The sequence below is a fragment of the Palaemon carinicauda genome, chromosome 8 (genome assembly GCF_036898095.1).
Source record: "Palaemon carinicauda isolate YSFRI2023 chromosome 8, ASM3689809v2, whole genome shotgun sequence".
Lineage (NCBI taxonomy): Eukaryota > Metazoa > Arthropoda > Malacostraca > Decapoda > Palaemonidae > Palaemon > Palaemon carinicauda.
The window spans coordinates 12,766,499-12,793,998 of record NC_090732.1 but is presented as its reverse complement, the minus strand read 5'-3'; the positions used below and the strand labels follow the sequence as shown (position 1 = coordinate 12,793,998).

Here is a 27,500-nt window from a genome sequence, read left to right as displayed (position 1 = left end):
ATATATATATATATATATGTAGATGTATATATATAAATATATATATATGTATATATATATATAAATATATATATATATATATATTTATATACTAACATATATATATATATATATATATATATATATATATATATATATATATATGTAAATATATATATATATATATATATATATATATATATATATATACATATATATATGTGTCTGTGTATACCAGCATATATATATATATATATATATATATATATATATATATATATATATATATATATATATATATATATATATATATATGTATATATATATATACATATATATATACATATATATATGTATAATATATATATATATACAGTCATATATATTTCCATATGCATATACAATTGTTTATACACATTCAACATTATATTCAATTTATATACATACGTTTACCCTGCTATTTGCATCCTCAATCCAAACTCTTTTCACTCCTTTAGCTAAGATAACGATATGTGTCATGCCCAATGGGATTGCATATCGAAAGTGAGGTTGCTTTCAACGACCAATCACCGCGAGGAAGGTGGAGTTTAGCCCCGCCCCTCTGGCTCTATATAGCCTGCGTGTGCCGTTACCTGTTCCCTATTAAGCTTGAGAAAGTCGTCAGTAAGCATCTGCTTCATCCCGTCGCCTAGCCAGAGCTCCTGCGACTTGCTTTCCCGCTCCACTGGGAAGCGACACGTGATATTGAGAAGCAACAAGTGACGGTTTAGTACCCGCGGAACGTTGACCAACTTTTTTTACAGACTTCTAAACTCGGCAAATCAGGTTAGTTGGTTTCGGCTGGTTTTATCTGTGGAAGGAAGAGTTTGATTTTAGGAATATATCAGATTTATGATTGATACTTTACCCGCAAATAACTTCAAAAAAAAAAAAAAAACATTCTTTTATGTTAGGATTATTCCCTTTACAAACAAACATAAGATCTTTTATATTTACTGAATATCTTAGGATTGTTCTCTTTACGGAAAAAAATAAGATCTTTTATGTTGACAGAATCTCTTAGTTTTATTCTCTTTACGGAAAAACATAAGATCTTTTATATTTACAGAATATCTTAGGATTATTCCCTTTCATTCCAATCGGGAATTCGAAATATATCTAGAGGTGGAAGCAAAAGATTGATTTGTATTAAACTTTCCCTATATTTCTATGCGATTCGATATTTGTAGATATAATCATTGTAAGTAATTTCACACCTAAAATAGTAGGCTTGCAGACAAACTATTTCACTATATTGAGGGTACTTCTATTTTCGAATCCATTTAATAGTAACTCCTGATTGATTCTGCCTTCTCCAAATTATGGCAGAGAGAGAGAGAGAGAGAGAGAGAGAGAGAGAGAGAGAGAGAGAGAGAGAGAGAGAGAGAGAGAGAGAGCATTTAGAAATAGATGTGGAGTGTGTGTACGCTTTTATTTTGTGTATTGTGTAACTATAGAGTGTTTTTGAAGTGTATGAAGTCCGTATAATTGCTTAGACTTTCAAGTATTCCAAGTGACTTGAGAGAGAGAGAGAGAGAGAGAGAGAGAGAGAGAGAGAGAGAGAGAGAGAGAGAGAGAGAGAGCGTATAAAAAAAGGATCACGGAGGCAGGGAGAGCATTGAAATTTTCTAGCTTTCAGAAAACGAGATTAAGACGCAGCCGAAAGCCAATGAAATTCGATTACCTCAGATGAAATTGGCTCGTGATATGATTTGCGGTAACCCTAACTCAAAAGAATAGCCCACAACAGTTCTGTGAACAGATTAAACAAAAGCTGTCCCATTACATGAGAAACATGATTGCTCATATGTTAAAAAGATAAATGAATTGCCATTACATTGTTGTATAGAGTATATGCCTTCGTTTGGGATGGGAGGACGAAATCTATTTTTGAAGTATTGTTGCTCTTAAAGTATTTTATTTTTTATTGTTTATTACTTCTTTTGTTGTTTATTTCTTTCCTTGTTTCATTTCCTCCCTGGGCTATTTATCCCGTTGGAGCCCTTGGGCTTATAGCATCCTGCTTTTCCAACTAGGATTGTAACTTGGAAAATAATAATAATAATAATAACAGCAAATCAAAGTGCAGTTTGAGTTAAGTTTAGTGTTTTGAGAAAATTCTTTGTAAACTGGTTTGCTTTCGAGAAACTAGATCAGAATTTTCGCGAAAAAGTCTCAATTTACTCTAGTTTTCCATTACAGATGATATTTTTAGGCTATTTCAGTATTTTCATGCGGCATTTATCAGTTTAGTCTAAGACGTAGGCCTATAAAAAAGAAGGAAATGCTTAAGAGATTAGTCAAACAGCTGTAGTTTTTACATAGGCCTATATCTATCGGTAATTAAATTGGTTAGTCTGGATTGTTAGGAATTTAGTTTCTAGGAATGAAATAATAAGACTGAGCTTCTAACGAGAGAGAGAGAGAGAGAGAGAGAGAGAGAGAGAGAGAGAGAGAGAGAGAGAGAGAGAGAGAGAGAGAGAATACCAGTGTTCATTCAGGTACGTTCGATGACATTTTATCCACGTAAAAATGTATATATTTATGAACTCATAATTACGCGTGTGGACACGAATACTCGACATAATCATTGGAATATTATAAAAAACCTCATTATTTGTTTTCATCAAAGCGAGAAAGAGAAATTAATCAATCAATCAACACCAGGCCAAAACACTGTCGCGGTGAATATTATGATAGATATTTACAACAGAATAAGATAGATAAATAAAAGTCTTCTATTTTACTGTGAAGAAAAATTGTCATTTATTTAATAAAATGAGGTCTGTCTCTTCACGTACAACTTCAAAATTAAGGAAAACTCAAGCTTTTTAAGCTACACAAATTGATATACTTGTGATATGTTGTGGTTTAGAAAAAGGGCAAATTTACTTTCTCTTTCCGTAGAGAGAGAGAGAGAGAGAGAGAGGAGAGAGAGAGAGAGAGAGAGAGAGACGTTGAATAACACCCAGGACCTTTTATCAGTGTTATTTTCTCGGTATATTTTTTCAGTTATCTATTGTAAGAGGAAGTTGATAACTTCACCATATAATATTACTGTTGAATTTCATTGTCGGTTTCAAATGATAGTGAAACCCACACTGAAATATGTTATTTTAAAGTTATTGTTCAACAGATTTCCTTTAGCTCATATCTACATGAAAATGAGCTCATTTATGATATAATCAAGCGTCTACAATTACGCCAGATGATATTTAACTAACGTTAACAGAAAAAAGAACTAAACAGATTAGTTTGTCTTTATTCGAAATTTTATAATCCGTACAGTAGCATACATTTATTAACAATCATTATCAAGAACTCAATAGGATAACATGATATCTTTCTTCTATCTATCAAGGTGTATGTAAAGTTAACCTTTATAAATCATCTGGAAAGCCAGCTCCTTATTTTTATATTTTCTTGTATTCAAAGTCGTCTTCGTGTTTAAATATATCTCCTAAATAATAGAATAGTTCTTTATATGGCTGACAAGAACTCAGTATCTAAAGAGCAATTCTTTCTTTCCTGTCACGTTGAGCGGCATTGCCATACGTATGACTACTTGGTCTCTCCCCGTCCCTAGGTAGGGGGGAGAGGATGTAGTCTTACCCATGTGAGAGGGGGTACTCCGAGAGGTACACTCGGAAACCATAATCTCCCACAATTTGCTGAAAATGCCTTGTTACTCTGAGCAGTATTGCTATTCGTATGACTACTCTGTCTCTCCCCGGCCTTCGGTTAGGGGCGAGAGGGAGTAGCCATAGTCTGGTGATAGATGGTACCTCGAGAGGTACACTCGGAAACCATAATCTCCCACAAATTGCTGAAACTGCCTTCTTGTAGTTAGGAAAGGGGGGAGGTGGGAAGGGTTGAATCTGTGATTGTGTGCATATTTATATTTTTGATGGGTCGCGTACACTAGTAAATCCTTACAGAATATGGCTACATTTCAAAAGCTAGGATTCTTTTACAGCCTGTAATTTTATCAATAAATAAGGTTGAAAAAGACCAATATTATAATATCCGACTTGCTTAGGGTTTGCTAAGTGATCAGGAATGATCGTATACATAAAACTCATGTACATTCTAGATATACATGTACAGTATGTAATGTAGGGATGCAAATTATATTAACGCCAGTAAACAAATTGTAATGATGTTCAGAGGGTTACCAAACAATGCATGCCAAATTATAAAAAAAAAAAAGAAAAAAAGGGGCGGGGAGAAAAAAATGGGAAAAAAAAGAGGGGGAATATAAGTTATTTTATAAAAAAGATGATATTCGTTCTCTAAATTGGAGTCCATTATGGCAATTATGCAACTCAAAAGTTCAAGTTTTTTATTTGTTTCCAATTATCTCTCTCTCTCTCTCTCTCTCTCTCTCTCTCTCTCTCTTCTATATATATATATATATATTTATTTATATATAGACATATATATACATATATATATATACATAACACAATATATATATATATATATATATATACACACACACACACACACACACACGCACACACACTTTTCACACAAACCAAGCAGCCAACCTGTAAGATTACTTGGAGATCTCTAAAGACTATAGAAGAGAACTAATACAACCAAGATCACCATTTCTTTCTGATCTTATGAAGAAAAATGTGTGATTCCATCAAATACCCTTGATTGATATTACCCGTGGAGATGATAATCTGGATCTTAGCAAATTGTAAGAGACTAAATGTCTCTATGTAATATGTGATACACATTTATACATTTTCTACGAGCGGGCGTACATATTATGTTCGTACGTTTAGTTTGTTTTGTTTCGTTTTCCCGTGAGGCTCATTTTATATGTAGGAATACATGAGACATTAGGGAATTAATTTTCAAACCTAATTAAATAATTTACTTTCTTTTAAAATTGTCCATTTTTGGGTGGGAGCGTGCTTCCAGTAGTGTGTGTTTTTTGTGTGTATAATTGTTTCTTTCACTTTTTCTAATCGATAAAGCTTTACTCATTACAAAAAAGCTTAGGAGTACAAATTATAAATTAAAGAGACTTCCTTTTAAGGGATGATTGCCATTTATGCTTGGGAAATTTCAACAAGACATATCGAAAATTCTCGGCCAAATTTTCATCAGTAGATAATTGCTTAAGTATGTAGGGTTGTTGTGGCCTTATTGGTAACGTCTCTGCCTGGTGATCGCCAGAAGGGGGTTCGAGTCCCGCTCAAACCCGATAGCTTTTTGTAGTGTCTGAAACCTCACCATCCTTTTGAGATTATGATGAAGGCTTTGGGAGAGCCTGTAGCTCTAACTACTGAATCATCAGCAGCCATTACCTGGCCCTCCCTGGTCCTAGCATGGGTGGAGAGGGAGTCTGGGCGCTGATCATATATGGTTAGTCTCTAGGGCATTGTCTTGCTTGATAGGGTAATGTCACTGTCCTTTGCCTCTGCCATTCATAAGCTGCTAAAGGAAGAATAAAGAACAAAGTATTACCAATTATCATCCAAGATATAAACCTCTTTTTATTCCTCAGTTATCTCCTAGAATTGGATATCAATCTAGAAAAGAGGCGACATTATTATTGTTGTTATCATTGGGCCTACTACCTATGCTACAACCCTAGTCATAAAAGCAGGATGTTATAAGCCCAAGGGCTCCAGCAGGGATTATATCCAAGTGAGGAAAAGAAATAAGGAAATAAAATTAAATACAGAAATAATGAACACTTTAATAACTGCAAAAACATCAAAATAGATCTTTCATACATAAACTATAATAAAGCAACATAAATGTATTCGCTGCAAGTTTGAACTTTTGAAGTTCCATCAATTCAACTGGCTGATTAAGAAGATCATTCCTAACCTTTGTCACAGATAGAATAAAACTACTAGAATACCGAGTAGTATTGAGCCTTATGGTGGAGAGAAAGTATAACAAATAGAATTAACTTCATACCTTAGAGAGAAGCTTCACTAACACAAATATTCCTAAATTTGGAATTAATGAAAAAATGATACTCATGAATATTTGTGGCTGTAGTTGCTATTGCAATTGTAGAGCAAAGATCATCACGCGGTGGTTGTTTGTATAAAAATAAATAAATAAATAAATAAAATAAATCTCTCCCAGACAAGAAATAAGGAGACCAGCTTTTAATTTAACTTTGAGCTGCTATAAAACACAGTATTTGAATAGGGATCTCAAACATTTTTTTTTTTTTTTTTTTTGTAATCATGGTAACTCTAAGCGTCTTAAGATATGATATCTGTACTTTTTAGTTTATTTGGCTGATTAAAGGTTTGGTGAACTGTCTGATAGGTTATTACATAATACAGAATCTTCATGAAAAAATAAACTTTTATATTAATTTTCTTCTTAGATGAAACGAGATTTATCCTCCATGTCCGATAACATGGAAAGAGATTCCCGAGTTCCCTTATCAAAAAAGTAATTGTTCGCAACGGAGATAAACGCGACAGTATATTTGCAATTATACCTCAAATGTCGTTGTAGCTCAACTGATTGGATTTCTCTCTCTCTCTCTCTCTCCTCTCCTCTCTCTCTCTCTCTCTCTCTCTCTAAGATATCCTGCTTTTCTGAGACGCAACCGATTTATTGACAAAGAACACTGATAAAGAAACTTTTTTTTTTTCTATTGTACGAAATAAAAGAAAAAACTAGTGGCGAATTTCTTGATTGATTGGTTTATATATCCTGGAGTCAGTAGGTACGGATGGTTAAGGATGATAATAAACAGAGTATTGTCCGACGCTTGGGACAAAAATCCGTTTTGGGGGAAGGATTTTGTTGAATATGTGAATCAGTAAATGGAAGATAAGTTCAAAATGTTATGCTGGAAATATACTAATACTAAAGGTTTAAAGGCCACTCATGAATAGCAGAGGCAAGGTACAGTGACATTGCTCTAGCAAGAAGGATAATGACCAAGCCCCTTCTCAACTCAAGCTATGACCAGGGAGGGCCAGGCAATGGTTGCTGAAGACTCAGCAGGCTAGCCTATGCGCTTCCCCAACCCGCCATTATTAGCTCACAAGAATGTTGGGGGTAAAGACACTAAATAAACTAATGAGTTTGAGCGGGACTCGAACCCCAGTCTGGCGATCACCAGGCAGGGTCGTTTCCGTTAAGTCACTGCAACCTTATATATATACATTATATATATATATATATATATATATATATTATATATATAAAACTATATATATATGTGTGTGTATATATATATATATATACATATATATATATATATATATATATATTTATTTATTTCCGGTCACGCTTAGTGGCATTACCAGACGTATATCTACTGAGTCTCTCCCCAAGATGTACGCTTGGAAACAACTGCAGTGTTGTAGTTATGAAGGGGATATGTAAATATTTAGCCCTTGTACTTGACAGGTCACATACACTGGTATACTGTACATATGGGTGTGTGAAATATTGTTATAAATAAACCTAAATTGCTATGATTGAAAGAAGCACAAGAACACTGCTCTGCTTTTGTATTGAACTAAAAATAATTGTATTTAATGAATGCAGTACTTGACATTTTTGGTGACTGCAAAAGAAAAATTTTTTTTTTTCATTTTTGTGGGGATAATACAATTTCAGAACCTAATTATTTCCCACCATTAAAAATATATATATTTTTAGTTCTCATTGAATTGTGTGGATTCTTATGGGTTCATTTATGTTATGGAAGTACTTATGAAAAATCAAATGAGCTTTCCTTTTATAGATTCCTTTCCTCAAATAATATACAATTATTAATCTTTTATTTTCACAAAAAATTGATGCTTTTGTCCGTGAATTTAATTTACTATTCCTTCTGCATTCCTTTTATAGATTTCTTTCCTCAATGGGCAAAAGTTTTTATCAGTATTTCAATTTCTCGAAAATGGTGTTTATCTTCTAAGATTTAATCTACTAATTCTTCTGTTGGAATTTTAACTTGTGTTTTTAGGTCAATCTAAAAACTCAAAGGAACTATCCATAGTTTCTAGGTACAGCTGGACACAGGAATCCCTGGTTACACCTATGTGTAGCCCCTCCTACCTCCTGTACTATCTCCTCCAACACTATCTATTCGGTTACTCGCTGCGCAGTACAGGCGTGAGAGGGAGCACTTCTTCAGAGCGAGGTGTGTCAGTAATTCTTGTACCCAACTGTACCTTTTAGGACGTCGGGTCTCCTCAATAATTAGGAAGATGTCTTTCTCTATATCAACTGCGATTAAGTACCACTATATATAAGTTTTCTTTACCAAACAATTCTTCTTCACCCAAGGGGTTAGCTACTGCACTGTAATTGATCAGTGGCCAATTTCTTCTTAGCAAGGGTAGGAGAGACTCTTTAGCTATGGTAAGCAGCTCTACTAGGAGGTCATTCCAAAATGAAACCATTGATCTTTAGTCTTGGGTAGTGCCATAGCCTCTGTACCATGGTCTTCCACTGTCTGTTTCAACGATATTTTTTGACAGAATACACATGTATACAAGTTAAACAAGCAATACGTATAGTTTTAATTGGCTCTTGCTTCAAACAGGCGAACTTTCTTTCAGCAGTTAGCTAAGCAAAATATTCCTTAGAAGAATGTAGTCATTGAGCAAAGATAAAAAAGGAGTTTTTTATTGGAAAGGTTTTGTAATTTATCCTCAAGTGGTGGCAAATACCTCGATATGGCATAGAATTACAGACCTTGTAGAGACAAGGAAGACAGAAGTTTAAAGGTTTAAATACCGCTCATGAATGGCAGTGGCAAGGGACAGTGACATTGCCGTATTAAGCAGGACAATACCCTAGAGACTGACCCTTTATACCATATGATCAGCGCCCAAGCCCTGTCTCCATCCAAGCTTAGACCAGGGAGGGCCAGGCAGTGGAGGCTGATGACTCGGCAGATAGGACTATAGGCTCCCCCAACACCTCCCCATCCTTAGCTCACAGGGATGGTGAGGTTGCAACGACCAAAGGAACTAACGAGTTGGAGCGGGACTCGAATCCCAGTCTGGCGTTCACTAGTCAATGACGTTTACCGCATCGAAGACCACAACCCTAAAGAAATCTGGGAAAGAAATGTAACTAACGCAAGAATTTATTTCTTAGGAAGGAAGAGAATTTTAGAAGCAATAGAATGAATATCATGGGAGAAGCTTGAGAAGAAATGTTTAAATCATAAAAATATCTAGAAATTATACAGTATGTTAAAAGAAACTAGAAAACCAGACATTAAATATAAATCATGACGAAAATTATAAATTTCTGTTATCAATAGACAATCGGACACCCCAATGTTCTCTACAACTTAACGATAAAATAATAGAAATGACAAACCAGAAATCGCTGTACATTCAGCGAAGAAAGCAATTTCGGGAACAATTCCGACAAACTGCACCGACCTAGAATAATTAATGTTGAGATGCATTTAACCGAAACAGGCAGCGTGGCAGAGTACCTGAAAAATTGGGCACAACCTGGTTCACGAAATGCAGAGAAATAGATGAATTTAAACTAACTCTTAAGGGAGGCTAAGTACACTGTAATAAAACATTAAAAATCCTGGAATAAATGTTGCCAGGCATTTAACGTTTTAAAAACAGATATATTGACGTAAAAGATTGATATTACGTTCACTAACCCGTAAAAGATAATAACAAAATATGGTAAAAATTACGGTCACCTGTGTTTTGCTGAAATACGGCTGAGAACAGTATATTTTATTACGGTGAATTTCCGATGAAAATTACGGTTTCTTAACTGCAAACTGACGGATCATGGTTCTGAAGATAAAAATATAAAGAAGGAAAACTCTTTGATGCATTGAAGAACTAGAAGCTTATGGCTAGAGAGAGAAAGAAATGAGAAACTTAAAGAAAGCATTTGATAATCTATAGTAGCAACCTTCCTTGGGTAGCGTCCAAGACAGACTGATACCGTTAGGGAACCGGATATGGTCAAGAGATTGTTGAGCCAACTTTCCTTTACGGAAGCGTATATGGATGTGTGACGCGAACAGGATGAAATAGTTGAAGAATGGTTTGTGTAGATATACATGTATATATACATATACTAGTGTACCTGACCCGTCAAAAATGACGGCTACATATTTAGGTAGATATGCACACGCACCCATCTGTCATCAGGGTATGACTACTCCTCTCCCCATACTCAAGGGCCGGGGAGAGCTGAACGTGAGCAAATATATATACATACACACACACACATATATATATACATATATATATATATATATAGAGCCTGAGACTTGCTGTATTATATATATATATATATATATAGCCTGAGACCAGCTCTATTTTATATATGTATATATATATATATGTGTATATATATATATATATATATACATATATACATATACATAGTCATGTGTGAGCATATGTGTGTGTATTTCTCGTGTACAAAGAGAGAGAGAGAGAGAGAGAGAGAGAGAGAGAGTGGGTGTGCAATTTCAAATGAAAAAGCAAATTACCTCATCTCTAAAAACAAATGAATTTATCCTATATTGTACCGCCACTTAATACGAGCAGTGGAAAGGAAAAGCCAATCAAATGGAGTAGAGGAAAATGGAATTCCAAGTCTAACTCAAAGATAAAAAGTCTCATCAAGGAATCCACTCGTAGCCTTTGCAATTTTTGTAATTCAAAGGAGGGCCCACTTTTAAAATCACCTTCTTTTATTCTCTATTGTTTTTCTTTTACTGGTTTTCTATTTAACATAAAAAGGAGAGTGTTTTAATAATGTTTCTCGCCTCTTTACAGATTTTTCTAAGGCGGAGAAGATTTCCTTTTCCTATGTTGTCTATTTGTCACTAGACTTTCTAACAAAGCAAGTCGGTCAACTTAACACACAATGAAATCACTTAAAGAAAAGTCCAGATCCCATGAGCTGAAAGTTTTGAAGTTTTCAAGTGAAAAGAACACTGGGCTTTTTCCTTGCTGTATCAGAAAGTGAATACATATGTCCAAATCAATCCCGTTTGGAACAAATTAACGTGAAGTAGTTTACAAACTTCTGAGCCTTTTTCTGACACAGTTTACAACACGAATGTCCATTCACTTCTCGAATTCAATCACAAGAGAAAATAGAAAAGCTCTTTAGATGTCCTTTTTACTTTACACAATTGAGTAAAGGGACTCTTAAAAGCTGGACATCTACTGGAGGTAGGACTTCCAGACAAGACTCTTAATGGCGCTCCGGCATTATTGGAGAAATTGGATGCTACTGATCTTCGCTTTGTCCAATTCAAGAAACTTATCACAGATCGTTTGTGTAATAGTTGAATTTTTCTCCCTTTCGATGGGATACTTTTCCGTGTTGTATCCAGATTGACTTTTAATATTACATGAAGATCCTAATACTGAGGTTTATTATTATTATTATTATTATTATTATTATTATTATCATTATTATTATTATTATTATTATTATTATTATTATTATTATTATGAACGAAAACTTTGGGAGTGTGCTTATATTTCAATATACTGTACTCTCTTTTTTATCTTAAAGAATTTGATAAGAAATAATAATTATTTACCAAATGTCAAATCTATCTAACGATGATAGTCAATTTCAATGGTAAATGAATTGGTTTTACATTGAAACATTGAGATAATAACGTAATTATGGAATGAAAACATTAAAAATTAGTATGTAGTTTAGAACATATAGCTGCATTACTTATTATTATTACTTGCTAAGCTACAACCCTACTTGGAAAAGCAGAATGTTATAAGCCCAAGGTCTCCAACAGGGAAAATACCCCAATGAGGAAAGGAAATAAGGAAATAAATAAACTTCAAAAGAAGTAATTAACAATTAAAATAAAACAGTAATAAAATAAATTCATATATAAACTATAAAAACTTAAATAAAACAAAGGAAAAGAAACAAGATAGAATAGTGTGCCCGAGTATACCCTCAAGCAAGAGAACTCTAATCCAAGACAGGGGAAAGGCCATGGTATTAAATGAAGTCCTTTTTAAACTAGCTTAAATAAAGTTGGCTTTAAGATTTAAGATTTAACCTCTAGCGGGATGAGTGACTTAAATCTGATCAAATCAGATGACGGTCAAAGCAATTAGACTTGATTGCATTTCGAAATAGAGGGATACTTCCTCCCATTGTAAAATATTGGATTTCCGATGTGCATATAAAATCTAATAAGCTTTAGAATGCATTACTGTCTTCAAGCAGTAAGTGGACCTTCTGCTTTCCTCCCACGCACCCGGACTGCAAGCACAACCCACATCCTCCCACGAAAAGGGAGACCATGGCCTTGTTCGCTAGTTCAAACAGACCGATGGAAAGACAGACAGGCATAGATGAAAACAAACAAATACAGACATATGTAATGACATCTGCACGTGATGCATGAGAACTAAACAGTGCACAAACACACACAAACATATGTGTGTGTGTATATATATATATATATATATAAGGGAGAGAGAGATGTGGCGTTCTGCTCATTAAAGTCACTTCTTGAGAGAGAGAGAGAGAGAGAGAGAGAGAGAATGCTCCACACTGAAGGCAAGTGAGAGATGTTTCACACGTGGAAGTAAATTGAGAGAGAGAGAGAGAGAGAGAGAGAGAGAGAGAGAATGTTCCACACGCTGAAGTCAATTGAGAGAAATATTTCACACATTGAAGTAAATTAAGAGAGAGAGAGAGAGAGAGAGAGAGAGAGAGGGGGGGGGGGAGTTTCCCACACTGAAACCAATTGAGAGAAATATTTCACACATTGAAGTATGTTAGAGAGAGAGAGAGAGAGGGGGGGGGAGTTTCCCACACTGAAACCAATTGAGAGAAATATTTCAACACATTGAAGTATGTTAGAGAGAGAGAGAGAGAAGAGGAGAGAGAGAGAGAGAGAGAGAAAAAAGAATACGATGTTCCACACATGGAAGTCAATTGCATTTATACCCGTTTCCGCGTAGGATAACTTGCTTCCACCTAACTTGATTAAGTTGCCCTTCGCAAACTTGACGATTCTTCCCATCTCTCAACTTCGCCGGATTCTGGACTACTTGGGATGTCTGGCGCTCGCTTACCTTCATGTGTCTGCGGCTTTGTGTCTTAATTATGGATAGAACCTTCGAAGTTACCGATATTTTTTTATTATTGAGCTTATGCCAACAACAATTCTCTCTCTCTCTCTCTCTCTCTCTCTCTCTCTCTCTCTGCCAAAAAATATTCCAGGTAAACTAAGAAAGGCGCACAGTACATTAATCCACTACGCACCAGCATCGATAATGCAGCGACTATTTAATGTGCTGCCAGCTCATCTAAGAAACATATCAGGAGTGAGCGTAGATGCGTTTAAAAAGCAGCTCGATAAATACCTAAGATGCATCCCAGACCATCCAAGACTGGAAGATGCAAAATACACCGGAAGATGAATTAGCAACTCTCTGGTGGATATACGAGGTGCCTCACACTGAAGGACCTGGGGGAACCCAAACAAAAAATAAGGCAATAAGGCTCTAAGAAAGGATGACCTTTTTCCTATAGTAAAAGTTTATCACTGTAGTTGAATTTAAATCTTTCTCTCTCTCTCTCTCTCTCTCTCTCTCTCTCTCTCTCTCTAATAAAGGTCGACCTTTCTCCTGTAATAAAAAATCATCCTTGTACTTTAATTTATCTCTCTCTCTCTCTCTCTCTCTCTCTCTCTCTCTCTAATAAAGCTTGAGCTTTTTCCTATAATAAAAAGTCATCTTGGTATTTGAATTTCTCTCTCTCTCTCTCTCTCTCTCTCTCTCTCTCTCTCATAAAGGTTGACATTTTTCCTGTAATAAAAGTTGATCCCTGTACTTGAAATTAAATTTTTCTCTCTCTCTCTCTCTCTCTCTCTCTCTCTCTCTCTCTCTCTCTCTCTCTCCATTTATTTTTCATGTTCTTTTGATATCAAGTATGACGTGCTGCAAGCCTTTATCGAATTACTCTTCCTATCGCAACCTTTTCCTTCTACCCTTTTATTACCTTTCCCTATGGTGATCCATTCTCTCCCATAATCGTCAATTATCTTCTCTTTCCCATATCCACGTCCATTTCTAATCCCTGGACAGACAATATTCTTTTGCGAAACTGGTGTCATGGTTCATCTGTCTGTACACAGTTATCTGAAACCTTATTCCTGACGTTGGTTTTGCTTACTTATCTTTTGTTTAATGATAATAATTACCCTAATACTGTACCTATACACTTACATAAATACACACACTTTTCTTTTACTCGAAGGGGTGTTACTGTCTTCCGGCATATCGGGAAGTCAGTGGCTACATTGTTGTGTCAAAGCCAATTTTCTTGATCCTACTGGGTGAGGTTATTGGCGATGATCTGGGATCGAATATGGTTATAGAAATTCGCAGTTTGATCTCTAAACTACTTGGCTATGCATATCACCCATCGTCCGACTCCTCACACTGATATGCTTCTAGTTTCCAGCGATTTCGCAACGTTATGCTTCTTCTTTCGAGCGATTTCGCACAGATATGCTTCTAGTTTCGATCCATTTCCCACAGAACTGCGCCTAGTTTCATGAGTCCCTTTTTTATGTATGCGAATTTTCGTGTAGCTACGACTTTGCATTCACCACAGCGGTTCCTGCATGGATTAGAGACTGGAGACTCGTGCATGTATTTCATAGTGTTTCGTTAAGACGATTAAGCCCCTTACCTAATCCACCTTCCCGATAGTGCTTGAATATATTAATACACTGGCCTGAATAACAAGGGCTCTGCTTCGGTTTATGGCCTTCGGAAGGAAGGTATCACAAGCAAAGTTCGTAATAGACATTCAAAGCTGACTGCTGAATGCAGGACTGGGGTTCGAGTCCCTATAGGTCTATCTGCTGAGTCATCAGCAGCCATTGCTTGCCCCTCCTTGGTCCTAGCTTGGGTGGAGAGGGGTCCTGGGCGCTGATCATATATATATATATATATATATATATGGTCAGTCTCTGGGGCATTGTCCTGCTCGATAGGGCAATGTCACTGTACCTTGTCTCTGCCATTCATGATCGGCCTTTAAACCTTTAATTGTTTGAAACTCATGGTAAAGCATAGCACTTAGTTATCGGTTATTATTATTATTATTATTATTATTATTATTATTATTATTATTACTTGCTAAGCTACAACCCTAGTTGGAAAAGCAGGATGCTATAAGCAGTTATCGAGGTGATAAAAATCATGGCTAAACCCAAAGGTAAAAATTATAGCAGAAGATAGAAAAGAAGAACGGAACGTGAAAACTAACAAATTGAAGAGGAAATGAATGTACGAATTTCAATTTAGAAACCTAATTGAAATCATCGAATTACGCTCCTGCATTATAAAATACTATCGCAATACATACCTGTAATACTTTGAAATAGATTCATTGAGTTATATCCATTTCTTATGAGGTTACATTCGGGTACATACATCTAATGGGCCCAGTTATTTCAGAAATAATCCACCTGAAATCATGAAGCTTCAGCTCTTGAATGCAAGCAATTTCATGAACGCCCCATCGATATTGTTACCCTCATTATGCTCTGAAACAATTCAGCTGTTGCTCAATTAGCGTAAGGGTGAATTGCCAATCAGAAACTGCCCTCTGAAATGAAGCACTTGTGAGTACTCACAGTCGTTGTTGTTTATAAATACCGATAGAGGTGTAAAAACAGTACCTTTCATCCACTAGGCAAGTGGGCCGTAATAGCGCTGAACTACGAACATTTATAATTGCTTTTAATTTTAATTTCTTTTTGTATCGTTTGTTACGTGATACAACTATGTGTGGTGAAATGTAAATAGAAACCTAATTAAATTAATTACAATTTATTTGGAAATGATGATGTAAATAAGTAGAATTTTTTTTTTTTTTTTTTTTTTTTTTTTCGCGAGTAGAGCGTGTAATTTAATGCTTATTTCGACGTAGTCTCTGTTTGGGGCAAATTTAAAACTCCACTGATTACCTCTTTGTGTGGCTATAATTCTGCTCATAAATTTAAGACATTATTTCATTGAGTACGACGAAAGTCTTTCTATACATATCAATTATAGTGTTTTTTTTTTTTTTATCTATATAGTTCATTATGTTCAAGATAGCTGTACCTCTCACATAATAAAATATGTAATTTCTCTCTTATTAATGATGTTCCACTTTTTTTTTTTGAGTAATTATTGATTTGTTCATTAAGATATAAACGTTATTTCACCATTTCTTTTTTGATGGATGTGTTGATAGATCCTCGCGCGAGATAAACCAACAGAATCACTAAAAGCTGCTCATTTTAAGAGAAATTATTCAGCGGATAATCGACCAATTGTTTGTTTATTTAATTTTATTTCCTATTTAGGTTTGCTCTTCATTGGAACATAATCTTATTGCGATCCAAAACTTAACTCGACACTATCATATTCTGTAAAGTTATCAACGTAATTCAAGGTTAAATTCTAATGAGGAAGAAGGTAGAGAAAAATATTATTATTATTATTATTATTATTATTATTATTATTATTAAGTAGTAGTAGTAGTAGTAGTAGTAGTAGTAGTAGTAGTAGTAGTAGTACTTGCTAAGCTATGATAATGATAAACATTTCCAGAGTTACTTCGCAAACCGTGGAATTATAACCAAGGCAATTGAAGAAAAAATTGCTTCTTTGTTTTCACACACAAGGATTACTCTCTCTCTCTCTCTCTCTCTCTCTCTCTCTCTCTCTCTCTCTCTCTCTTGCTGGCTGGATATAAAACATTTGGAAATGATATTATAGGAGATGATGATCTTAAACAGTCCAGACCCGACTTTACTGAGATGAAGTACGTTTAACTAAATACCCGAAGGTCCAACGCACTAATTGCTATTTATAGCTACTAACTTTGACTGGCCTCTATGTCAACTAAATAGAACGACAGGTTAAAGTGAGATGATGTGTCTGACTCCAGATTCCAGTTTAATTTAAGATGTTTCTCATAAATGTTTATGGTTTCTGAGTGGAGTTTGCCCTTAATTTTTCAAATGATGATAGATCTATTAATTATTGAATAGAAAGGTAGATGGGATACATATTTAAAGGCTTAAAGGTTTAAAGGCCACTCATGAATGGCAGGGGCAAGGGACATTGACATTGCCCTGTCGAGTAGGACAATGCCCTAGAGGCTGACCCTATATACTGTACATACTGTATGATCAGCGTCCAAGGCCCCTCTACACCCAACCAAGCTAGAACCAAGGAGGGCTAGGTAATGGCTACTGATGACTCAGCAGATGAACCTGTAGGCTTCCCCAAACACCCCCTCCTTAGCTCGCAACGACGATGAGGTTGCAACGACCAAAATAAATAACGAGTTTGAGTGACTCGAACTTCAGTTTGGCAATCACTAGGCAAAGACGCCACCACCAGGCCACCACAACCTCTAGCAAATATTCATTCCTTTGAATTCGTTAGTCATTAGAGAGTAAAAGTTACTAAAAAATTAAAAACAATTTTTTCGTTGAGAACTTTTAAAGACATAATTTGACCTGAGAACTGCATGGCTTTACAATACTGGTAGCCAGTGTTACTAATTTGTGAGCTTTACATGTCTTATGGGTTTTGGTAACCTATTGGAAAGATCCCTGCCTGGTCATCTGCTGGACTGGGGTTCGAGACCCGCTCAAGCACGATAGTTTCCTGTAGTGTCTGCAACAACAACATCATTGAGAGCTAAGGATGTGGAGTTTGGAGAGCCTAAAAGTGTACCTGCTGATTCATCAGCAGCCATTGCCTGGCCCTCCCTGATCCTAGTTTGGGCGTAGAGTGGCTTGAACGTTGATCATTTGTATATATGATTAGTCTCTAGGGCATTGTCAATGCCCCTATCCTCTGCCATTCATGAGCGACCTTTAAACCTTTAAACATCTTGCAGAGATAACTTAGATTTCATCTCTAAAGGAACAAAGAAATAATATCAATTATAGATAATGGGATGATTCATCTGAGAAAAACATTTATCCTCAAATGATCTTACCGTTGCTATTATAGTAGATATAATTCCGGGAATTAAATAGATAGTGTATAATGTCCCTTGGAAATTGCACAATTAGAAACTAGAATTATTTCCAAATCTATTTGTAAAGCAATATCGAAGCCATATACAGAAGCGTATTGGATGTTTGTTAGACAAGAAGAATAAAACTGCCAAAGATAAGTTGGAGCATTGTTTTCTGCATCCGAGATTATTACCACAATACAATGAGTGGGTGTCTTGAAGTATGTTATTTTAAGATTATTAGTCCTGGCAGAGATTCTGACTCAATGAAAAAAATCCCTTATTTTTCTATTTTTATTTTACCGGCGATGAAACTATTTATCTTAGAATGGACTCTACCTCAATGAAAGCCTTCCTTTTATACCGGTAATGAAAGAATGGAATATTATAAGCATATCTGATAGATGTATGAAAACTGGTCGTGCATCATGTTAAGATTGTCCTTATCCCTATAAAGTATATTGGAACACTGCTAAGGTGACCGTAAAGGAAGTGACGACAACACGACTTAAAGAACTTTTCAGATCAGGTACGAGGTCGTCCTCACAATTTCATTTCTGAAAGCTGACGAAGGCACAGAAGGGGATGTCCGATACCTTCTTTTTGCAAGTTTTGGAGCGCTTGCTCTATTGAATTTTACTGCTAAAACACGCTCAAGTGTCACTCATTCAGTTATTCGAGGGAGATAAGAAAAAAAATGTTGCCAAAGAAAAGAGAAAAACACACGTACTTAATGTTGGAAATTGACTAAATCTTCTATCTGGAAATGCGGAAAATGGTGAGAAAACTTTACTGTCATATAAGAGCCCAAACTTAACTCTTCCAGTTGACTACAGAAGATTTAAATAAAATAAATGAAAGCAAGTGAGTTATTGGAATCAGCAATCAGTGAATAATGTCGACTGTGCAACAACTTTAACTGGGCAGACGTTGGACCTACTTTTGAGTTAAGGAATGAATAACATTATACCTGACATAAATGTGGAAGAGGAATGCGAGTCCTTCGACAGTGACGATTTATTATTATTATCATTATTATTATTATTATTATTATTATTATTATTATTATTATTATTATTATTATTATTATTGTTGTTGTTGTTGTTGTTGTTGTTGTTATTGTTATTATTATTTGCTAAGATATAACCCTAGTTGGAAAAGCAAGATGCTATAAGCCCAAGGGCTCTAACAGGGAAAAATAACTCAGTGAGGAAAGGAAATAAGGAAATATACTATGAGAAAATTTTAAGAATAATAACAACATTAGGATAAATCTATTATGTATAAACTATAAAAACTTTAACAAAACAAGAGGAAGAGAAATAAGATAGAATAGTGTGCCCAAGTGTACCCTCAAGCAAGATAACTCTAACCCAAGACAGTGGAAGACCAAATGAGCAATACGTGATATGAAATGTTGAATACTCTGAACGAACAAGATGAAATGACAGTGGAGGTCCTGTAGAGAGTGGGGTTCCCCTGCTGTATAGGACCGGAAAAACAGCCGTTAAAGTAAAAGTAAGTTAGAAAAGTTGGGAACGTCAAGTATTAAGAAAGATGCTTATATTGTGTGGTGTGCTTCATTTATAGCATTGAATTAATTCTATTGTAGCGAGAGAGAATAAACCTAATTCGTATTGTTGGTTATATATATATATATATATATATATATATATATATATATATATATATATATATATATATATATATGTATATATGTATGTATGTATATATATATATATATATATATATATATATATACATATATATATATATATATACTATATATATATATATATATATATATATATATATATATATATATATGGACACCTGCTTATACAGTATAGGGGAGAAACTAAATTATTCATTCAATCGCTTCATGAATATAGGCCTATAACGTCGAACCTTCCAAACGTTAAGTAACATTGTTCATTATGATCGTGAGGCATCGCAGTTAATTAAACATAGAAAACATAATGAAAAAAAAAATAATCATCTGGTGGAATCCCATACCTAAATCAGGCGTCCGACATGACAGTAATAGCAATAAATCTCTTTGACAGTTTGGTTAATGATCGCGTTAATCTCTCTCTCCGGACTGTAAACATCCTCCCTTGCATTTGCGAAACCAATTAGAGAAGAAAAGAGTGGATAGGAATAGAGGTGAGAAGAGAACGCTAATCTAATCTGGTTAAAAAAAACCCGCTTCTGTGTGATACAGGGTCGAATACTCAGCCCATTGGGAAAAGCATCTTCAGCAAGCGGAAGAGATTCGAGAGGAATCAGAAACTGCAGCTTGTAGTAGAGTCGAGTTCCCCATGAAATGATAAGCTGGACTCGATCTTAAGGACAATCCGCCGTGGCCAAAACAACAAGCGGACTGCTACCTTTGATCTTGAAGCTTACTTAAGGGTTTCACTTAGGTTGTAATTTCATTTTCGTCTTTTTTTTACGAGAGATAGAAAGTGGACGGAGATGGAGGGAGAGAACTTATAGAGTCACACAAGACGACTCTGGAGAGAAAGAGTGACATTTTCTTAGGAGAGTTACTTCGTTAGGATTTTTAATCCTTGGATTTTATGCGGTGAAAATTATAGAGTAGGCCTACTGATCACGAACGCCAGCTTTCTAATATTCTCTTTAAATGCCCTCCCCACAAAAGAAAAGTAGAAAAGAAACTAATATAAAAATGAAATATGGTAAACTTATGTTTTTATAAGTTACTGAAAAGTAAATGCAGGCATATTTTATATGCATCATAGATATAAATACTTGAATATTTTGAATGTATATGAGGATATATAAGTGAAACCATTTGATTCATGGCAGTACAGAGAAACATTGAAGGACGTCACAAGCTTCTACAGAGAGTCCAGGCTTAGTCAAGTAAACTCTGGTGGTGGCCTTGTTCTCCCAAGAGGGATAATTCGAAAAGGCTCTCTCTACACCAAGAGGGATAATTTTAAAGGCTCTGTCTCTCTACACTGAGAAGGATAACTCAAAAAGGCTCTCTCTAATCTAAAAAGGATAATTTGTAAGGCTCTCTCTACACCAAGAAGGATAATTATAAAGGCTCTGTCTTTCTACACCAAGAAGGATAATTCAAAAAGGCTCTCTCTAATCTAAAAAGGATAATTTGTAAGGCTCTCTCTACACCAAGAAGGATAATTCGAAAAGGCTCTCTCTAATCCAAAAAGTATTATTTGTAAGGCTCTCTCTACACCAAAAAGGATAATTCAAAAAGGCTCTCTCTAATCCAAAAAGGATAATTTGTAAGGCTCTCTCTACACCAAGAAGGATAATTCGAAAAGGCTCTCTCTAATCCAAAAAGTATTATTTGTAAGGCTCTCTCTACACCAAAAAGGATAATTCAAAAAGGCTCTCTCTAATCCAAAAAGGATAATTTGTAAAGGCTCTCTCTACACCAGGAAGGATAATTCGAAAAGGCTCTCATTACACCCAGAAGGATCATTCAAAAAGGCCCTCTCTTGAAAGGAAAAGTCGTTCACCTCCTGACAATGACGTGACTTAAGAAAGGATGCCATCTGGTTGTATGAGGTAGAAGCATCTTTTCTAAGAAAGTACGCCATCTGGTGCTACGGGGTAGAAGCTTCGACGGAAACTGTTATCCGATCTTCTACCAGAGAAACTTGTTCGAGTTTTTCTTTTCTTTTGGCTAATTAGGACAAAGAATTGATTAACATTTTCTTCTCATATTACCTTATGACTTACGTGATTCCACAAAACTTAATTTTGAGAGTTGCATTTCAAACATAATTTTGTAAGTTAACTTTTTTCTTTCCTTTCAAGATTATTCATTTGAGTTAATAAACTCGATGACATTTTTTTAATTTTTTGCTCATCTTAATGATTTAACCAGAGAAATCCACCTTTATTAACAAACTAAAGGCTAAATGTATTTTTGCACTACAAATACAATACAACATAATTTTATTTTTTATTTGATTTACAATATTTAAAGAAGTAAATTTCGTCGTCATAAAAACCTTCAACGAAACGTGAACTAATTTATTGATTTTCTTTAAACTTATAAAAAAAACGAGAGAAACAACACCAGGAAGCATATAAATAAATAAATAAAAAAAAAACACGTGAATATTAATCTCTGACGTCATCAGCTTGCAGTGGCTTCCTCGGACAACCACTTCGTTAGCCTTAAAAAAGGAAGGAAAAAAGCTGCCAAAATCACTAAGGAACAAAGAAAAAAAAAAAAAGACAATTTTTGACCTCATCGCAATGTGAAAAGTACTTTTCTACATATCCAACTTCACCTTCAATCAAATGAAATCAGTGAAGCGTAGTGGAGGTGATTGTGGGAAGTCAGTAAGCTCGAGAATTCCTAACTACCAGTATGATATCTTGACCCTTATGGAGTTTATTCACTGTTGCTTTCTTAACTTTCGATGCCGAAAGGGGAGAGGGGGGGGAGGGCATTGGGTAGATGGGGGAGAAGGGAGAGATCTAGTGACAGAGGCATCATGAAGATTGACAGAAAACCATTTTTTTCTGTCCCCAGCTTCACCATGTCTCGATAACCAAATAATGTCATAAAAAAGGTATATTTTGGGAAAACAGGGGAGAGAGAGAGAGAGAGAGAGAGAGAGAGAGAGAGAGAGAGAGAGAGAGAGAGAGAGAGAGAGAGAGAGAGAGAGAATGACTTGGACATGACATGAAATGATCTTTTTCCTGTAATAAAAGTTCAACCCTGTACTTGAAATTAATCTCTCTCTCTCTCTCTCTCTCTCTCTCTCTCTCTCTCTCTCTCTCTCTCTCTCTCTCTCTCTCTCTCTCTCTCTCTCTCTCTCAAACGTATCATAGATTTTATGAAAATGATCGCTGATTACCTTCCATAATCCCCGATTTCTCTTGACTAAAAATTCTAATTTGCAATCAAATATAAAATAAAGAAGACGATAAAAAAAATTCTAAGGCATTGAGGAAATCGATCTTCTAATACGAAAATAACTGAGCTTATCAAGCTCCCGAGAATATAAAAGTAAAATAAACAAGAAAATAATTAATTTCAAAAATATAGACACGTGCACGCAATCGCTACCTAATCAAATGTGAGCCATTTTTTTTTAAATTTTCTCTTTCTTGGGATCAGAACTGGATTGGTGATTGCTGATTTCGAAGGATCAAAAGCAGAAATGATTTAAATACTTCTTTGGAAATGTTCTTTAAAAGAGAAGGAATATGCTTTTTTCCATTTCTGGCTTTCGGAGAAAGATATTGAGGATTTTCGAAAGGGTTTTCGAACTAACTCACTTGTCCCAGTTCCGCTAAATCATGACCCTATCGGTGGTCAGTTGTGCCAAATAAAACGTTTACTTTGCTTTCATTCTTAATGCTATTAACTCTTTATTCTTTATGAAAAACATAAAGATCCTATCACATATATTTGGAGTCATGCGAAGAATTCTGAACAAAAAAACGCAACGTATTCTGATTAATGTTCAAAATTCTCGGGTTTTAAAGTTTTGAATGCCGCTCATGAATAGCAGGGGCAAGGGACAGTGACATTGCCCTATCAAGAAGGACAATGCCATAGAGACTGACCATATACACATATGATCTACGCCTAAGCCTCCTCTCCATTCAAGCTAGGACCAAGGAGGGCCAGGCTCTGGGTACTGATGACTCAGCAGGTAGACCTTTAGTCTCCGCTAAACCCCCCATCCTTAGCTCACACAAGGATGGTGAGGTTGCAGCGACCAGAGGTACTAACGTGTTTGAGCGGGACTCGAACCTCAGTCTAACGATCACCAGTCTGGGACGTTACCACATCGGCCACCACAACCCTGCGGGTATGAAGTATCTTGTGCCATGTGAAAATAAAATTGCCTAATATGGAGGGGTATATTGTATCTTTAAAAATCGTTTTGCTCTTGAATTCCTGGTCTGAAATATGAATTAAATTAATATTTGTTTAGTATATTAATTTTCTGAGGTCAAAATCACTATGAAGATTTACATTTGTCCGTAATTCAAACCTATATGTCATGTCATCATAATGAAACACTGGGAGTCTAGAAATGCATCGATCGAACAGGCAAAAGGACCTGTTTTCTCACGACACCAATGAAGAGAAATTAAAACAAGAGAGAATCTATAGATTTTTATTGATCATCCGCAAAGAACAATACAGAATAAAATACTAAATTTCATAATTATACAGACGTAAGATCAGAGTATATAGGTCATCGAAAGAGCACCTGTTTCTGTATCTTTAAAAAATCTTCATGTTTCCTTTCAAAAGGATATAACTTAATTTGGTCATCCTCAGCAGTACAGCAAAAATCTAATTGTACACTAAAGTGACGCATATGCAAAAACCGAATAGAATTTAATGCAATAAAACTAAGGGGAAAAAATCGAATGAAAATAGTTCTGAGCAGAAGGTTGCCGAGGATAAGGTTCAAAGAGTAGAAGATGCAGATCAAACGTCATGAACAAAAATAAATTAACAAATCTTTGTTTTCCAAGAGTGTTCTAATGGAGGAGAAGAAGAAGAGGATTCTCTGATGAAAGACAAATGAATACTGTTGACAGAAAGAAAGTGGATTTTTTTTAATGTGAAAATCTATAAAAAAGAATTCTGGTAAAATATTGGAACTGTCTTTAAAATATGCAAGACTTTTACACAAAAAAAATGAAAATAAAAAAAAGTTACAAGATGAAATATTGCTCTAAATATAAAGGAGAATTCAGAAACATAGAAAAAAGACTGACAAGGAAAGTAGCTGGAACGTATATATGTAGGAATCATCATTTCTACAATTCATCAGTGCTGGGGGAAACAAATAGGACTACTATGATACTTTATATCATACCGGAACTATAAATAAAGCACAACAAATATATTAAAGATGAACATTTTCTCATTCAACTTAAATGAGATAATAAAAGTGGTACACATATTAGTAACAGTTATGGTGAGGGGACCATGATATCTTTATAAAAAGTGTAAAGTTGCGTGGGTGGGCTCAAGTAGGCAAATTCTATTATTTCAAGCAGAAAAAATAACAGTAAAATTTATAAATAAGATAGAATTCACTTATAATTACTGATTATTATCATGTATGACAGTATGAATAAAAGTAAAACGTTTATATATTTGGAATAATTATATTATTTCAAGCAGAAAAATAACAGTAAATAATGCATTAATAAAGTGAAATCCCCCTTATAATTATAATTATAATTAATTCCCCTTATAATGGAATAACAGGTGATATTCATATATCACCTGTTATTCCATTCGCATCAGAAGGCGAGCCATCGGATCCTTGGTCAAGGGTAAGTGGGACCGATTGAAAGACACCGCCTCCCGTTGGCTGGTGACATTGCCAAGGCATATAGACCATTATCTGTGAAGCGATTAGCAACGGGATATGGATCCCCGATAATGAGACGGAGCGAGGTGAGAGCAACGGCTGATTAAACCCACTTTCGGAAGGCGACAGTTTGCCTTGAATCCTTCGATTACTAGTGTATGCGACCCGTCAAGAATGACTTCTAAATATTTAGATAGATGTGAATACATAAAAACAGATTCAACCTCCTTCCTTTCCGAACTACAACCCGCTGGTTCGGCAATTTGTGGGAGACTGTGGTTTCCGAGTGTACCTGTAGGAGCACCCGTCTCGTCAGGGTAGGAACGCTCCCTCTTCCTCCTATCCGAGAGACAGGCAGAGACCGAGTAGTCATACGTTTGGCAATGCCGCTCATCGTGACACAGAAGGTTTAAAGGACGAGCATGAATGGCAGAGGCAAGGGAGAGTACATTTGTCCTAGAGACTGACCATATATACATACAATCACCGCCCAAGGCCCCTCCCCACCCAAGCTAGGACCAGGAAGGCCAGACAATGGCTGCTAACAACTAAGCAGGTAGACAAATAGGCTCCCCCAAACCCCGATCCTTAGCTCACAAGGAGGGTGAGGTTGCAGACAATAATGAAACTATCGAGTTTAAGCGATCTCCCGTCCAGCAGAGCGCCAGGCAGGGACGTTTCCAATAGGCCACCACAGCCCTAGAAGAAATGTATTTATATATATAGCCAGACACTTGCTCTTTATTATATAGGGGAGTATGGCAAGGATTAATAATCTGATGTTAGACACCAAACATTTCTTTCATCTTATTCTTTGATCTATTTCAATCTTGATTTCTAATATATCTTCCTTTTTTTAATTTTTTTATTAATATAACCTGTTGTTGATTAAGAATTTTATGCATCTTTTCGTCTCAGTAAATTACCCCTTCCAAGCAGTTCATGATTCTTTTGAATTATATTCCTTTAAACCTTTTGTTTGTGCGTATGTGTGCAAAATTTCAGTCTATTAACCCACAAAAGCAAGATTGTTACATAAAATTAATCTGAAATCTGTTGGAAATAATTCTGACAAAACTCATCTTTTTGGGAAACATTATGGATATCTTTTATAAAAATAAGATGATAAAAAAATCATTTAACTATCCTGGCTAACTGTATGTTAGGAATTAATTTTATTAATTAATTTAACTATCTCGTTTCAATTCATGTTGGACTAGTCAACCACAGGGGAGGGAAAAGACACTAAAATAAAAGATGAAAGAGAAGACAAAAAGAGCAAATGTCAACAATTGCACGTTTAATTGAAATTGAGACAAAATAAACTAGGGCGATGTCACGATGAAGTTTAATGAATGAAACTAATGCCCCATTTATAGCACAGAGAGAAATAGATATCTGTTTGAGGCTCGGGATGAGGATGGCAGGTTCATCCTTGCCAAGATTCTTGGACATGATGTGTCGTACAATGATAGCGGCATTTTTAGATTTACTTCAGAAGTAGGTAGTCTGAAAGCTATTTAACTTTTATAATGACATATTTGCTTTTATGGTTTTAATTGAATATTCTTTTATTCTTTATTTACAATAAAAGATATCGGCGCTAATGACCTTCGATGTCAGGATGCTAGAAAACGTCAAACTAATCAATCAGTCTGTAAAAAAAAAAAAAAAAAAAAAAAAAAAGTCTTCCGTGTCGGTCAACAAATACTGGGAAAGTAACTCTGATTCAGATATTTCCTTTGTCGACGACGTCAAAAGGCAAAAGTTAACTTCATCATCTTCTGATCTTCCGGAATTGATTCTCGAGTCTACAATGGAACTCTCAGTCATGACTTTTTTTTTTTTTTTCTTACTAATAAGTTTTTGTGTCAGTGTCTCCTATAGGCCTCTGAGAGGTGAGTGGCCTGTGATTTTTATGGGAAATTACGAAAAGAATAAAAAGTATATTTTTATACATCATTTAATTATGAAAATAAGGGAAGTAATTGATTTTCTACTTTCTTCAATTCATGAAAATAAGAATAGTAATTAAATATGAAAAAGGATATTTTATATATAATTTGATTA

At 35.3% G+C, this 27,500-nt stretch overlaps 1 protein-coding gene across 3 annotated transcripts in view; it reads left to right on the top strand.

Moving 5' to 3' along the window:
- The window catches only part of LOC137644839 (uncharacterized), an 86,267-nt gene that overhangs the window by 36,604 nt on the left and 22,163 nt on the right, over positions 1-27,500 (top strand). Inside the window, exon 1 of one of the 3 annotated variants that reach the window (XM_068377728.1) lies at positions 611-804. The exons of the other annotated variants lie outside the window; for them this stretch is intronic. The gene's annotated coding sequence lies outside the window, so the exon portion shown is untranslated. Of the gene's footprint in view, positions 1-610; positions 805-27,500 lie in introns of those variants that run through there. 3 annotated transcript variants of the gene reach the window in all.